The sequence below is a fragment of the Tachypleus tridentatus genome, chromosome 9 (genome assembly GCF_004210375.1).
Source record: "Tachypleus tridentatus isolate NWPU-2018 chromosome 9, ASM421037v1, whole genome shotgun sequence".
In the NCBI taxonomy this organism is placed as follows: domain Eukaryota; kingdom Metazoa; phylum Arthropoda; class Merostomata; order Xiphosura; family Limulidae; genus Tachypleus; species Tachypleus tridentatus.
Genome location: NC_134833.1, coordinates 136,874,332 through 136,887,580, shown reverse-complemented (window position 1 = coordinate 136,887,580; position 13,249 = coordinate 136,874,332). Strand labels below are relative to the sequence as shown.

General features: G+C 34.6%; 1 protein-coding gene across 2 annotated transcripts in view; it reads right to left on the bottom strand.

The window, feature by feature from the left end:
* LOC143226465 (protein tyrosine phosphatase domain-containing protein 1-like) overlaps nucleotides 1-13,249 on the bottom strand; it is a 108,248-nt gene that overhangs the window by 77,292 nt on the left and 17,707 nt on the right. Inside the window, exon 1 of one of the 2 annotated variants that reach the window (XM_076457473.1) lies at nucleotides 3,651-3,826. The exons of the other annotated variant lie outside the window; for it this stretch is intronic. The gene's annotated coding sequence lies outside the window, so the exon portion shown is untranslated. Of the gene's footprint in view, nucleotides 1-3,650; nucleotides 3,827-13,249 lie in introns of those variants that run through there. 2 annotated transcript variants of the gene reach the window in all.

Genomic DNA, 13,249 nt, shown 5'->3' with positions numbered 1-13,249 from the left:
AAGGAGCGAGTATATTTTGAGAGACAAGGATTCAAACCCGGGACTCTCAGCTCTCAGACTGCGAGTCAAACACCCTAACCATCTTAGCTATGCCGGGCCTACTAATTTACACAAAATGTTGACAATTTCAAAATTAACGAAACTGTTCGTTTGTGTGTGTTAGAAAGAGTTACAATTTTGAACTTGTGTTTTTCAAGAGACGTTCTTGATCACTTAGCATGAATTAAGTCACTGAACGTGGTTTACATTTAATATTTCAGGTTTAAATAGCATATAAAAACAAGTTAGACTAAAACTCTTCGATTATCCTGTTAAACTCACTAGTTTTAATACAAAATGTAGACATAATAATTAATTAACCGAAACAAAATTTAAAAGTGAACTCACCTGAAACAACAGCATCATCTCATAATAATTAGCTTTTCCTTTTCGATTGCTTCGCGCAAATTACGTAAATTTCAAAGATTTTAAAAATTATTTTTCATCGTTAAAAGGACAATACGTTGCTAAATTAATTGAAGTAAAACATATTATTTGTTTTTGAATTTCATGCAAAGCTACACGAGGTCTATCTGCGCTAGCCGTCTCTAATTTAGCAGTGTAAGACTAGAGGGAAGGCATTTAGTCATCACCACCCACTGCCAACTCTTGGGCTACTCTTTTACCAACGAATAGTGGGATTGATCGTAACATTATAACGCCCTCACGGCTGAAAGGGCAAGCATGTTTGGTGTGAGGGGGATTCGAACCCGCCACCCTCAGATTACGAGTCGAGCGCCTTAACCACCTGGTCATGCCGGGCCGAGTAAAAGGAAAATACGTTGCTAAGTTAATTGAAATAAAATATCTAATGTTTCCTAAAATGATCCACAAAATAAGTTTGTATTTTTTGTGTTGATAGCAAAGCTACTAAACCAAGGATATCTGCCGCTGTCAGCAATTTTGAACTACTGACTAGATGGAATGCAGCTTGCCAGTTGTACCCGATCACCCACCATCCACAATAAAGGATTGACTCTCACTTTTATAACGCACTCACATTTGAAAATGAGGGAATTATTATGTGGCACCCTCGCAAAATGACTTTTCCTCATTTCCAAAAGAAGTTAATTTTATCCTCGTGGTTAATGATCAAGTTACATTGAAAATAAAACTATAAAAGTCAAGATGAAACTTTTAAGGAATGTTGCATAAGCAAATAACGAGGAATAGAGTTTTATATAAGAGAACTTTAACAAGACTGCAACACTAAAACTTCCTTTCTTCTTTTAATTTACCTGTTTATTTCTAAAATGGATGATCTAGAGAAATTCGTTCATGATATACTTTAAGTTACACATAGGCTCCTTTGCTTCGAACTGTAGACATTTTAAACATGTAATTAATTACACAAAATTCACAATATTTTACTCACTATTTATTCAACTAGATTTCAAATCCGCAGACGAATAATATTAAAAACATTTTTCTTTAATAGGCCAAATACAAAACAAAATTAGCGTCCAGAGATTTCGAGAAAAGAATGGGGAAGATTCTTTATTTTAAATGACGTTTTCTTAAAAAAAAAAATTTTCACTTTCTTTTCATGATTATTGATCCAAAGGGTGCACGTCATCTTAAGCTTCCATCAAAACGATACATAATTTAAGACAAATAAAGAAAAAGGTCAAAACAAATAAACTGTGATTATCTCATTTTTTTATTTAGATCCATAGAAAAAGTTTAAAAATATCATTGAATCAGGATCCCTACAACTATTTGGGTCGTGTATCGACACCTCATTCTAGATTTTTTTGGCAAAGGGGTGCCCTTACACCCTTCATCATGATGCCTACTATCCAATGGGGTGGTGCCCTCATAAACAAATATTAAAAAGAATGATCTTGGACATACTACAGCAAATTATTGGGGTAGCTTTGCCTATAACACTCATCATGTTGCATACAATGAGGCTGGCCATGTACCTATATTAGGGCTAGCCGTCCCTAATTTAGCTGGGTAAGACTAGAGGGAAGGCAACTAGTCATCCCCACCCACCACCAACTCTTAGGCTACCCTTTTACCAACGAATCGTGGGATTGACCGTTACATTATATCGCCTCCATGGCTAAAAAGGCGAACATTTTAGTGTGACAGGGATTCGAACCCGCCACCCTCAGATTAGGAGTCGAGTGCCTTAGCCCCCCTGGCCATGCCGGGCGTAAGAAGAAAATAGTTAATATTTATGTAAACGTTTTATATGGTTGATATATTTCCAATTGCAAAAACACTGATGGACATTTATTACTTATCTAAAAATCAAATATAATCTATTATTCATCATTCCAATTGCTTTTAGGTTTATGTTAAAAAAAGGATATAAAGAATGTATGCAAGTTGTAGAAACTACGAAAAATCTAAATTATTTCTAAAGTATCATTTACAGTGATGAAAACAGCACGTAACCATATATGACGGTTTTCATATAATTTGAAGTAAGATATTGTTTTAACGAGGTCATTACAAAGTTTGGTGCTGTTAGACAAAACAGATATAATAAAATAGTTCGCAATGTTCTTAGAAAGGTGGTAAATATGACGGCTATCAACGATGTCATTTCTCTATCATGTAGTTTAGTCGTAAGTCCATAAATTAGACTAACAATGTAGAATAATTTTTATTACGAATATTATAGTTGTTGTTTTGAATTAAGCACAAAACTAGACAATGGTTATCTGTGCTCTGCCCACCATGGGTATCGAAACCCGGGTTTTGGCGTTGTAAGTCCGCAGACATATCGCTGAGCCACTGGCGGGCGAATATTATAACAATCCAAATTAATTATAATAAATATTTGAATAGTTGTCAGTCGTTACACAAGTCATGGAAATTTTATGGCTGAAAATAAAGGTTCACACAAGAAAAAACAGAAATCTCCCTAGATGTGAATTGGAAGTTTTGTATGACGTTGTTTTAGGGCCATGATATTAATGATAACATGCAGCAGTGGGTTTAACCCTAGTTTTAACATGCTTATATAACTTTATGGTGTTTTGAGATAGTTCTTACCCCCCAATCCGACTCAGTAACGAGTGGTAAGCTGAATAATACATTGTGCTTCATCTTTCTTTTCGTCCGGTTAGGGCGCTCAACTCCAGGGTCAAGGGTTCGAATCCCTGCCCCACCAAACACATTCGCCCTGCAGCCATGAGGGAGGGCGTTATTCATGTCACGGTAAATCCCACTACTCGTTGGTAAAAGAGTAGCCCATAAATTGGCGGTGGGTGATTACGACTAGCTGCTTTACCTCTCGTCTTTCAGTGCTAAATCAGGAACGGCTAATACAGATAGCCCTAGTGTAGCTTTGCGCGAAATTCAAAACAAACAAAAATACATTTGTTTTCACTACTTTAATACGGTAATAACAATGAAAAAACCCTGTAATATTAATACACTAATCTTTTATTTAACGCAAATCGCGCTTTCTGCGTGATTAAGGCGGGAAGCAATTTAAACATTTTATTACAAAAATTATATTAGGTTACAAAATTTCCTGGTTTTGTTTTTCGTATATTAGTATTATTATATATGAGCTGAATTACTACGGTACTTTAAACTGGTCTATAAATATAGCAGTTTACGCATTAGGTTGAAATTAAATAATTTCTTACCAGCTTCGTGTGTAATGATATGGCACTGTCGATACCCTTAACAAGTCCTCAAGATTTCTTCACTAAAATCATTTCATCATATCTAAACAACTAACTGTCTAATTGCATTCAACTCGGCAATAATACAGGTGGACTAGCCTTGGTGGCAGACGTTGACGATACTGGTCTGCCAGTAGTGACTGCCACTACCTGTCTCTAGGACAACAGCAAAATATCGAATTTCCTGACACGCTAACGACTTGAAGCGCCTTGGAAACTTGTGAGTACTCGTTTCAACGTAGATAAAATACGAACAAGGGCTCATATTTTCAACAACATATATATAAATATATATATCCAGTAGTTTTTACAGTTATTTAAAACAATTTCTCTAGTCACCATAATATTTTTAACTGAAAAAAAAAACGGCACTTTCTCGTATGCCTATTTCTTTAAATTTAAACCGTGTTATAACACATAACCTACTAAGTATTCAAATATTATGAAGGAAAGTTTATAATGCCGTTTAATAGACACTTTTTCAACCCTAGCCAATCTAGATAACTTTCAACCTTAGAATTTTTTTTTTAATTACACTGCTTCCAATTCTATGATCGTCAGTAATTTTTATTACTTTTCCAAATTATGTTTTATATGACATGACTGTATGTATTTTATTTTTAGTTCGTCCCCCCATATATATATAAATATATATATATTTCTTTCGGATCCAATCTGATAATGAATTACTAAGCAGTGTACTAGTATATCACGTGTATTTCGGGTATGGTGCGCATGACAAGTTACCACCAGCAACATTTTGTGCTGCACGTTTTAAATGCTTTTGTTTTCTTAAGCCGATAAGAGTCCATGCAATAATTACACAGTGCTTTTGACTTAATTAAAATACAATTGTATTAGTTGCATATTTGATGATATTAAAATAAATTATGGTAAAATATTGGAATATTTCATTTATGTTAGGTGTGGTGTGGTTTTCTTATAGCAAATCCACATCGCTCTCTGCTGAGTCCACCGAGAGGAATCGACCCCATGATTTTAAGGTTGTAAGTCCGTAGACTTACCGCTGTACCAACAGCGGACCTTATGACAGGCTTTATTATTATTAATTGATCCTAAAACTATTAAGGCCCCGCATGGCCAGATGGATTGAGGCATTCGACTCGTAACCTGAGAGTCGCGAGTTCAAATCCCCGTTGCATCAAACATGCTCGCTCTTTCAGTCGTGGGAGAGTTATAATGTTACGGTCAATCCAACTATTCGTTGGTAAAAGAGTAGCCCATCACCATAGCTGGTGATTACTAGCTGCCTTCCCTCTAGTCTTACACTACTAAATGAGGGACGGCTAGTGCAGATAGCCCTTGAGTATCTGCGCGAAATTCAAAAAAGAAACAAACAAACCGTTTCACTATGTACTGAAGTTTTTTAAAGGAACAGTATACTTATAAGAAAGATAACTTAAAGGGGTAATGGTAACATCGTTTACACTAGAATTATGATGTTTTTAGTTTATCTACATATGCAAGCGGCTGATGTTCGTCTGTCCGCAAAACTCATCCCACAGTTTAAGTCCGATTGGATGAAACTTTGTACAATTTTTAAAAATTATAAAGATAAGGTCCTAACAAAGTTTCATAACAACTGGGTCTCTCATAATAAGTTTGTTTAGTGCATGTATATCCACGTTTCAAAGAAATAAGTCAATAATAACTTTGTATTCTAAAGACGGCTGATATGGGTATTGAAACTTGAATTAAAATAAAGTACAGAACAATGTGCCCGGCAAAGGTCAGTTGCAAACTCTCTTTTTGTTAACGTGAAGATGACCTAGGAAGGTCGAAACGTTGTTCTCTGTTTATCAATAAAAGTGTTCATACACCATACCAGCCGTCTTGAGAATACATTTTTACTACAAGTAGGCTTCTCGTCGTCAGCAATAACACCTTTATATCACACAAGAATCTAAAATATTATAAAATAGATCTTACCAAAATAGAACGCTATTTTATAACAGTTTTTCCTTAAAGGAGAAATGGTACTTCTTTCCTCTTTAACAATGTACATATTCTACATTTATTATTACCGTTGAAATTATTTTTAAATAAAACTTCTAAAACTGTTGTAGAACGAGGTAAATGGAGAATTACAAAGTTTCTACTGGAGAATTGCTGTGATGTTTCAAAGCGTTATTATTTCAATTGTTCTGTGACAGAAGGAATCGCAAATCCTTGGCACAGAATTCGTTGCATACAAACTTGCAGGAATTTTGTAATAACTCGATATTACTAAGTTACACAAATGTTGTTTTACTCCAGTATGAGGCCCGGCATGGCCAGGTGGTTAGGGAGCTCGACTCGTAATCCGAGGGTCGCGGGTTCGAATTCTTGTCAATGAAAGGGCGAACATGTTTGGTGTGATGGGGATACGAACCCGCGACCCTCGGATTGGATTACAAGTGAGCGCACTAAGTATTAAGTTATGTTAGGCCAGCAGGGGAAATCAGCAGTTTATTTGTTGTAGATGTATAGTCCTGTATTCACTGCTCATAAAAAACAACAACTATGGCTTGGATAACTTGTTACATACTGTGAGGATTAATTATAAATTATCATTTAGCAAACTGGTTATTATTTATGTTAATTTCTTTTATTCACCTAAATATGAATTTCACTAAAAACAGGTGATGTAGAGACACAATGTAAATAATTACATTACTAATATTTCTGATTGAACAGTTTTAATAGTCAATATATAAAAAAAAACCAAGGAAATGTTAAAAATTAAAAATTTGAAATTAATTTTTAAGATTTTTACAAGAACTTGGATGATATTTTATTGACCCCCGCTAATACAGTGGTATGTCTCCCGATTTACAACGCTAAAGTCAGGGGTTTGATTCCCCTTGGTGTGCTGACCCGCTATTCCTTTGTTGCTTTGATATACGAAAAACAAACACACACGATATTTTATTTGGTTTTTAATATACAGACCTTGTTTTATAATAAGTTACATAATCTTAATCTTAAATTACAAGTTTTGGAGATAATAATTTTTATTTATGGTTTTTTTATACAATCATGGAACAACTTATTCATCGATATAATAAGATTTAGATTAAAAGTTTAAAAATTTGCAGGTGTCGCCCAAGTAAGATTTAAACTTACTACCACGTAGATTGTAAGTAATTTTGAACATAGACTTCTTAGTGTTACAAATTCCTTCAAGTTATTGATCTATATTTATATCTAAATACGATTATTTACAAATGTAAAACGTACTGTTAGTTGTAAATTTAAACTTCCAACTGGGCCACTCCTGTATAATTATTAGAAATGTCTAGCGCCCACTTCCCTACCAGTGGCTTATCGGCAAGTTTAAAGATTTATAACGCTACAAATTAGGTTTCGATATCCATGGTATGCACAGCAAAATATAACCCCTTGTGTTGCTTTCATCTTAACAAGAACAAATAATTTTATTTGAGCTGTAAAAGCTTCGTACTTTATCACAAACAAGTAGAAACTTTTAGATGTTAAAAATATTAATAATCTTTCCTGTGAATGTAAATATATATTATTTACTTATGCTTTAAATAAACATGTACTAAAAAGAAATTTACAAACAATAGATGATAGATTTTTACATAAAATACTTGAAAACTGATTTCCAACCGCAAAATTGCAGCAAAAGATAAAAACAAAATAGTATTAAATCATTTTTAAAAAAATCTTAGATAATTACGTCCTTTGGTTTAATTGCATTACTAGTTATTCTCCACATGTGTTTTAGAACAAATATTTTATGTGATTAATAGGATTGAACTAAATTTTCGTATATATTAATTTAAGTAAATTGTAGTGGCTTTAACTTTCTATCAGATAAAAACTAAAATTTAACAATTCCAAGAAAAATATGTAATTGTATCGATTGATAAAACTAACTGTAATTTCATTTGTTATTATTTCTATGCTGAAGAAATGATTAATGGAATTAGCACAAAATATAAGCTAAAAAAAACTTTTACAACAATGAGATTAAAACTTCAAAGAAATTAGGTTTTAAAGTAAGACCAGCTTTAGATTAATCTTTTCTATCGCTGTACCCAAATTACACAAATCTCCCATTAAATTTAGACTTTTTAAAAGTTAAATTAAAATGATTGTTAAATAACTAGCTATTTTATTCGATAAGTTACTTAACCTTTTGTTTGATAAAATCGAAAACAATATTAAATATGATGGTAAACTTAACTTTTGATTATACAAAATAATGAAACTATTATGTTCACTCTGAGGTTGAAATCATTCTTGGATAGCTATCTTGGGTCAAGCTTTTGAGTTCACTAACTTATTCATAATGATTTTTTAAATATTATCTTCTTCGAGTTTTAAACTTAGTAATAAAACAAGTTTTAATTCATATATTAGGTTACAAAAAATTACTACTAAAATGGTTAAAGATTTATTAATATATAATTCTTTATAATAACTTTATTTTCTATGTATAAAGTGTTTATAATCAATAAGTAGGTTTCCTGATTGGTACAAACTACGTTGCTAATAAATACAATATTTACGAAAACAGTTTCATGAAAAACTCCAATTCCAATTAATTTGCTTTTAAAAACAAGTAAATTAATGACTTAATTATTGTAAATAATCCTTACATTAATATTTTAATGTATAATATTTCTCCTTTAGAATTGCTTTGAATTTCGCGCAAAACTACACGAGGGCGTTATAATGTGACGGCTAATTCCACTATTCCTTGGTAAAAGAGTAGCCCAAGAGTTGGCGGTGGGTGGTGATGACTAGCTGCCTTCCCTCTAGTCTTACACTGCTAAATTAGGGACGGCTAGCACAGAGAGCCCTCGAGTAGCTTTGCGCGAAATTAAAAAATCAAACAAAACAAATACACCAAACATGCTCACCCTTTCACCGGTGGGGGCGTTATAACGTAATGGTCAATCCAATTATCCGTTGGTAAAAGAGTAGCCCAGGAGAGCTGGCGGTGGGTGATGATGACTGTATGCCTTCCCTCTCGTCGTACACTGCAAAATTAGGGACAGCTAGCGCAAATAGCCCTCGTGTGGCTTTGCGAGAAATTCAGAACAAAACAAATCAATCTCTTGTTATATATCATTTGACTATGATGCGTAATATGATAAAAGTTAAAAAGCAATGTGTAAATAAATGTTAAACAGCTATTGGATTTAAACAAACTGATGACCAATCTCTGTGTTTAAATGAATCAGTTTTGACAAACAAATACCAAGGTAGTTCGTCCAAAACAATATATATTAAACCTACTTATTCAGGAAGTATTAACAGTAATTTAGTCAGAAAGAATGTGGGAAAACGAATATTCTATTTCTTTTGGAAAAACTCAAAGTGCTTTAAAATATTTGAAAATGGTGGACAGATGTATTGACGACAAGTAAATAACATTTTCTAACGAGTCTGTCAACATACGTTCTATGTATTACGCTTATCTCCAACGTTCGCCAGTGGATCGACGGTAAGTTTACAAACTTGCAATGCTAAAATCCAGGGCTCTGATTCTCTCGATGGAAAACAGTGCAGATAGTTCATTGTTCAGCTCTGCATTGAGATTTTTTTTTGTTTGCTGTTAAACAGAGAGCTACACAACGGACTATTTCTATGTTCATCACTAGTATTAAAACCCGGTTTTTAGCAGTGTGAGTCCACAGACTTACTGCTGAACCGCTGAATCTGTGAGGAGGGAGATTGCACGAACGACACCACCTCGTCCATAACCGGCAGATGCTCTTACCGCATTTTATTTTTATAGATAACACAAATATATTTCTTTATAATGAAGTTTGGATACACTTTCTTATTTAGCCCGTAGCTTTTACTTTGCTTTAATGTTACTAATGTGGCTCAGTGGTAAACTTGAAATCTTAAACATTTAAATTTAGGGCTCAATACTTGTTGTTGGCAGAAGGCACATAGCCTTTTGTGCAACTTGACAATAAACACATTTAGAAAAAAAATATGTCGAATGTTTAACTGTTTACGTGACGTTGCGATATTCGAAATCGCAGATGTTATTGGACTGGCCATGTAATTAGAGGATTGGTTAAAACAATCTACTGCTTTACAGTTAGCACACAGATAATATTGTGTTGTCATAGAAATTTCAAAATCTTACTCCTGAAAAAATCTATTGGTTTAGAAATCGGTTGTATTTTGGTAGCATAATAAAGTACCATCTTGTGGGAAATGAAACGTTACGAAATTAAAGTACATTTGGAGAATAGTGATGTAATATTATACAAAAAAATTTACATGAAGACGTTTCATTACCAGTTCAGATAACCATACATTTTCTTATTCAAAATATCACAGGACAGACGTTCCTAGTAAATACAGAATGATAACATAGTATGTACAAGAACCACACCTACTGTAGTGCCATACTAAGTACAGTTTAACATACCACGTACAAGAACCATCACTCGAGCTGTAGTGTAATGCTAAATACAGAGCCATAACGTACCATGTACAATAACAACACCGGCTATACACAAAGCCATAAGATACTATAAATGGGACCCACATCAGCTGTTGTGTCATACTAAATACAGAGCTCTAATATACTATGTACATGAGTCATACCAACAGCAATCTCATAATAAATACATAGCTATAATATATTATGTGTAAAAACAGCTTCAACTTTAATGTCATGTTAAATACGGAATCGTAACACATTATATACAAGAACCACACCAGTTGCATGGTCAGACTAAATACAGAGCCGTAAAATATTATATATGAGTACTAAACCTGCCTAATTCACACCATATTGCCCTAATTCACACCATATTACCCTAATTCACACCATATCACCCATTTCAACTTTGTTAATCTTGAATAATGCGAAAGTAATTTATACAAACATAAAATGTCTTGGTCGTAATTCCTACAAATCTTGGAAATGATACAGTGGTCAAACAGGAAGTCTACAGCTTTCTAGGCTTCTAGCTTTCTGAAGACTGTGACCAAGTATTTAAGATTTTAATTATGTGCTTTGGGTTGGCTTAACTGAACAAGATTTCACATTCCTTCTCAGTACATACGTCACTGAAATTGGAATCTGAGAACCACTGTCACGGGTGAAGGAAATGCGATCAGCTGAATCTGAGAACCACTGTCACGGGTGAAGGAAATGGGATCAGTTGAATCTGAGAACCACTGTCACGGGTGAAGGAAATGGGATCAGTTGAATCTGAGAACCACTGTCACGGGTGAAGGAAATGTGGATCAGTTGTATGTTGAGATGTTGTGACAAACAATGTTTTGCTTCAACCTCTGATATCTTTCATAACAAACCTATCATTAATTGTATATGAGTGTGGTTACTATGCCGGTAAACCATATGCCACTAAAAGGACTGTTGAACTACAAAAACCTAAAAGTTGTGATTACACAGTGGATTGCAGTGTTGCAGGAATGCACTTGGTTGTATATAATTGTTTGGGGCAGAAGCGTGGAGACACAGCATACGTTAGTTTATGGAATGGTCAGATCCTGGAGACAGTACATCTGTAACAACAAGCACAGGAAGAGTGACAATGAATCATATGATTGTTTCATTATATAACTGAGAATCTTCAGTATAAAGTAAACAAAGGACATGAATTTAGCATAAACACTGTTTAGTGGAAAGCAAGATGAAGTATGTCACTCCCAGATCAATAGATGCAGTATGTATGCATGAAATAGACACTGTTCAGTGCACAGCAAGATGAAGATGAAGTGTGTCACTCCCAGATCAATAGATGCAGTATGTATGCACGAAATAGACACTGTTTAGTGGACATAAATATGAAGTGCGTCACTCCCAGATCAATAGATGCAGTATGTATGCACGAAATAGACACTGTTTAGTGGACAGAAATATGAAGTGTGTCGCTCCCAGATCAATAGATGCAGTATGTATGCACGAAACCCCTAGCACATATGCAAGATGACGTGCCTTATAATTTCTGTGTGTATACATATAGCTTCTGACTTGTGATGTTGAAGGTATTCTTAAGATTGGCCTTTGAAAACACTTCAGAGATTGTTTTATATAAAGATTGGAGGTAACCAGAATGTTTGTTATATATTTTTTCAGGACTGGAAAATCGTAACATCTGAAACTATATTTGATGAAACAAAAAAAAAGAAAACGTGATTCAAAAACACACTTAAACCTAATTAAGACACAGCGGTACTGAAGTTCCTTCGCAGAGTTGTGTTACTACAATCCTAGTTCACCTATTGTCGAAAGAAAAAAGTATTGAACCAAATTTTTTTCAGTCAATGAAGTTCCTCCATTTTTCAACTTTATCTATGTATATATACAGAGCTTTTTTTAGTTAAACTTCAGACCTCACAAAGCGCGCAGGACAAAGGAAAATAAAAAATCGTGTCTAAAATAGACAGACAGAAAAAAGGTTTGTTTGTTTTACAGAAAAACCAGTTGGGCTATCTGCTTGTTTGTTTGTTTGCTTGTTTTGGAATTTCGCACAAAGCTACTCGAGGGCTATTTGTGCTAGCCGTCCCTAATTTAGCAGTGTAAGACTAGAGGGAAGGCAGCTAGTCATAACCACCCACCGCCAACTCTTGGGCTACTCTTTTATCAACAAATAGTGGGATTGACCGTCACATTATAACGCCCCCACGGCTGGGAGAGCGAGCATGTTTGGCGCGAACCCGCGACCCTCAGATTACGAAGCGCACGCCTTAACGCGCTAGGCCATGCCAGGCCCCAGGGCTATCTGCTGTGGTCACTATTGTTCATAACTAAACTTCTGTAAAAAATCATCTGTTATGTATTGAATGTTTCTATATTCTGAGTGTGTTTTAGTAAAGATCGACTTTTGGTGAAGTAATTCTGTGTTTTTATGAGTTTTACAGATAATGTTTAACACTACAAGTATTAAAATCTGTAAGAGCATAAAATGTGAAGGAAATTTGTTGTAAAGATTAAAATAAATACAGGCAGGAAAGGGACCCTCGTTAATGTGTGTCGAATAGAATATGATGTCCTTTGAACTAAGTGGATTCTACAAAGAACACACTGGTAGTTCAATCAAACTCCTAATATCTCACACACCAAGAGTATCTACGTCAGTTACAATTCTTACAACATATATCCAAGAGAAAATTAATTCCCAGCTCTCACTAACTCTTCATAGCTTTATACATTTAGATACGAGCACCACCCTGTGGTTATAATAACACAGAAGTATGACAAGTTTGGGTTTTGTTTGTTTTTGAATCTCGAGGCAAAGATACACGAGGGCTATCTGCGCTAACGTTTCTAATTTAGCAGTGTAAGACTCGAATGAAGGCAGCTAGTCATCACCACCCACCGCCAACTCTTGTGCTACTTATTTACTAACGAATAGTGGGATTAACCGTCAAATTATAACGCTCAAAGGCTGAAAGGGCGAGCATGTTTGGTGCGACAGGGATTCGAACCTGCGACCCTCATATTATGAGGCGCAATATGGCAACTGAGTGTAAGGTTTATAGAACAGAATTTCTCAATAAAACCCAAACCAATATCACGACACCACACC